Below are 4,415 nucleotides of genomic sequence, written 5' to 3'. Positions count from 1 at the left end.
AAAGTCAAGCAAAGAGACAGGAAAATTTAAGTTTTAGGTCAGTTGTGCCAATTTAGTTTGTAACAAGCAAAGCTCACTTGATTATCTCTTGGAATTTAGTTGTTACAGTGAGTAGACTGATCCTCACCAGAAAGGGCTGACAAGTATCTTCCAGCCAGAGATCTTTGAATTTTGGCCATTATTAATCTAATTCTCATTAGAAAGAGTGTTCTGTCTATTGTCTGTAACTTAGTATTCCATTCCTTTCCTTTTTCTCCATTTTCTATTTGAACTTTCTTGGAGAAGGCATGGAGAAGAGCCATCACCATAAAACTTACTGCAACCAGATCTATGACTATGACAAACAAAAAAAAGGCAAAAGGTATTAAAACATACTCTACCATAGCATTTTTTTAATTTTATGTGCAGTTTTAGACCAAGCTATGTCTAGAGCTCTGTCTGCCTCTAATTCTTTTCTTTAAAGCCATGGCCGCTGAGCTGAGCCCACCACAGTATAAGGAAGCCATGCTTGTGTACCACTCCTGTGAGACTGTAGCAGCAGCCAATTTTGTTATGTTAAGTCTCAGGTCTGCCCTCAGTAAGCTGTCTTTTGCTCCTGGCCTGTTTAAGAGTGTTTCTTAAAGACACAGTAATTGACCTGGTAATTTTTAGATTTTAAGTCTGGGTTGTATCCTGGGAGTTCATTCCCCCACCCCCATTTTTGTAGGTATTTAATATTGATATATATTTTTAGTTAAGCAGCCATTTTCCTAAACCTGCTCTTTACCCAAATCACAACACAGAGACTAAGATTTATTTAATTAACCTGGAGCACAATGCTGGGCAATGATTACTCTCTCCTAAACTTCCAAACCAACATTATATCATACCACTCAGATTTTACGCATTCTACTTTCCTTTAGTCAAATTTTAGGTCAAGTTCATCTTTCCATGTGGTTCCAAGTTCTCTTCTGCTAACTTTCGCCCTTACCCTCCTGCTTCCCTTCTCTGCTCTCTGGACCAGGATGTCCCACCCTATTCTCCCCATTGCACAGCAATCAATGGCTGGTTGTTTTATTGACACTACAGAAAACAAATTTTGGCATGTTTATACAAACTTGAGGCAGGTGGTACTTAAAATAAGCACCACAATTCAGTGTCCTGATTGATTGAAACCAGATAGGGGGTAGAGAAATCAGCATTTGAATGAACAAGGGTAAATTTTATACATTCCAAAAGAACAATTATACCAACAGCTATATAAAATCATCATAGTTTTTTTTTTCACTTTATATACCTACAGTAGCCCTCTCACTCCATCTCCTGCCAAACCAACGCTCCCTCCTTTTTCTCCACCCATGCTCGTCCCCCACTCCACTGATAGGGGAGGAGCTCCTTGCCTTCCATCTGATCAAGTCTATCAGGTCTCATCAAGAATGGATGCATTGTCTTCCGCTGTGCTGTGTTAAGGCTGCTTCCCTCCTCAGAGGGAAATGATCAAAAAGCCAGCTACTGAATTTATGTCAGAGACATTCTCTTTTCCCATGACTAAGAAACCCACTTAGACACCGAACTGCCATGGGCTACACCTGTGCAGTGCAGGGGTTCTAGGTTATCAACATGAATGGTCTTTGGTTGGAGTTTTTTTTTTTCTTATGGAGCTCCTACCCCCTCCTGTCTTACTTACTACCTCCCCCTTCACCAATAAGGTTCCATGAACACTGCCCAAAGTTTGGCCATGAGTCACAGCATCTGCTTTGATACCTTGCAGGGTAGAGTCATTAAGAGTCCCTCTATGGTAGGCTCTTAGTCCTTATTTTTACTTTCTTCTAATGTCTATCTTATTTGTCTTTCTAGATGAGGACTTACCATCTTACCAGCGATAATCCTTCTTGATTAGCTTCTTTAGGTGTACAGATTTTAATATGAGTATTCCATATTATATGTCTACATTCCACTTAGAAGTGTGTATATACCATGTGTGTCTTTGTTTATGGGATGGAATCAGAAATTGTGGTACATTTACAAAATGCTATACTACTCAGCAATTAAAAACAAGGGAATGATGAAATTTGTAGGCAAATGGTAAGAACTAGGAAAGATCATCTTCACTAGGACTTCTTGATCCTGTGCTTACATGGCCAGGTCTTTGAAAATAACCATTGGCAGGAAAGCAGGGAATATCTGAATTGGTGAGTATATTTATCAACAAATGAAGTCCTAGCCACAGGATTATCTTTGATGTGTAGCCAAACACACATCTTTCTTCTCTTTATCCTGAAGCCTCTTGAGTTGTATAAGAAAAAGGGTAGACTTCCCTGTAGCTACTGTCACCAGAGAACTGTCGAGAACCTGGAGTCAGTGGGGTTCAGCACAGTAAGGATTTTTCCAAGCTCTTCATCATATTTGCACAGGCAGATTACATACAAGATTGTAGAGCTATCACAAGGGAAAGTCTCAGTGACAAGAATGAAGTGAATGATTTTAAACTCTCACTAGTCATGTCTAGCCCTGAAACAGAACCTAAGGAGATGCATAGGACTCTGAGGAGCTCAGGCAATGGGGTTGGGTTTTCTGGCCATGACATCCCTGATCTTCAGAAGACTGTGTGTGCTGAGGAGAGACATCACCTTCTTGTTCCACAGAGGAGGAGATAGGTCAGGTATAGAAATGAGTTCAGCAGGAAAGTGTGCATTTCCCTGCTTGTACAAATCCTAGAACAAAAGTTCTTCTGTTTGTTTTCCACTGTTGGTATTCTGTAACATGAAGAATGTATTCTCTTGAGCTCATGTTGTATGTCCCTCTCATTTTCTTTCCTTCCAAAGACAAATCACTCTTACAAAGGACTCTTGTGTCCTCTGAGACATCAGCTTTTCATACAGTTATGAAAAGCACATATGCAAAAAATGATTCTGATCATGCCTTCCCCTCAATCAGAATTTCTGACAGGGTCATGAATTGTTCTTGATTTTTGTACTGATGTGAGGGTTGAAGCAGGTCAGCAGCATCCCTGGGTGCAGCACCCCACCAGGTAACCACAGCACATGCACTCCTAACTCTAAGTACCCTCAGTGTCTCCTTTCATTGCCTAATAGTCTCTCAGGTGAGGTTGTGCCCTGCTGGGAAACAATTCACAAAGGCGCTCTGTGAGCAGCAATCCATATTGCCATTGGAAATGGAAGAAAGAGACCACTGTCTTTATTTCCTGTTTTGAAGTTCAGGGTTATGCCTTGTTTCCTCACGGATCTGTAGGTCCTTTAATTCTAAGTGCTGCCTCCTGGGTGCTGGGAAGACAACCATGTACCTTAAGAGCTTAGCTATGCTTCTTGACAGCTATATTTTCTGAATGTGCCAGTTTAACATTACAGTAAAGACACATCTCTTTACTGGGATGGAAACTGATGCTGGATTTCAGGGTGTGCCTCTGTAAACTCCAGGAACTTTTGAAATCCTGCATGTGGAGGTCAAATTTCCTCTGGTCCTCATTTAAACATGTCAACGTTTTCTGTAAATTTTATTCACTATCCTTTATTCCTTTAGATTATACTTGGAAAAAAAATCAACATTGGCCCAAAACATCAAAAAAGGGATGCCCATGGAAGAAGACTGAATTTCACCAAGGTGAGTCTTTGTTGCCTAAGCTGATGAATATGTTGGAGCTATTCAAAGACAATCCACAGATCCTGACACTTGGTGGAATGGGGTCAGCTGCTGCCTCAGCAGGGCAAAAGAGAGGATAGGGAAGGCTGGGAATAGGATTCAAGCTGAGTATGAGTTACTGCTGCCTTTCCCAACTTGTTTTACTCTTTTTTTTTCTCACATTAGAAATATTCTTATTCTACAATTTCATTTTGTTTTTCAAATCCTAAACATCGTTTTTGACAAGGTTGAGTCTCTGAAGAGGAATCTACTAAACAAATATAACAGGGAATACGAAGAATACCTAACAGAGATGGTCAGTATGAGGAGTACAGAGACAATGGGATTGTATGGCAGCTATTCAGCTTGTTCATGGAATGTCTTGTCATGTTCCATTGGAGTGTGTGAGTCAATGAATAGAATAGGCTCCACATTCACTTGCATATCAATGCTCTTGCATCTGTACAAGCCAACACGCTCACACACAAAGTTGGGTGGAGTGTAGAGAAGACTGACTTCGCTGTTATTAGAGACACCCATATAAGAACTGAGTAAGGGGATGGTGGTTGTTTTCAACCACATAAGAGTTATTGATCCTATTCTAACATGACAGACATAAACAGAACTAGGTTTTCTTCATCTCTGGGATGACAAGAGTTTTCTCCTGAGATTTCAAATATTTACCTAAATACTTTTTCCTCTAGAAGAGGAAAGAAGTGGAAGCAGCACAGTGGGCATCTTTCTGGGAGGACAAAAGAGACATCTTAAAACAATCACAACTTTCTAGTTGGTGCTCT

Source organism: Meriones unguiculatus, chromosome 7, assembly GCF_030254825.1.
Source record: "Meriones unguiculatus strain TT.TT164.6M chromosome 7, Bangor_MerUng_6.1, whole genome shotgun sequence".
Lineage (NCBI taxonomy): Eukaryota > Metazoa > Chordata > Mammalia > Rodentia > Muridae > Meriones > Meriones unguiculatus.
This window is presented reverse-complemented; position numbering follows the sequence as displayed.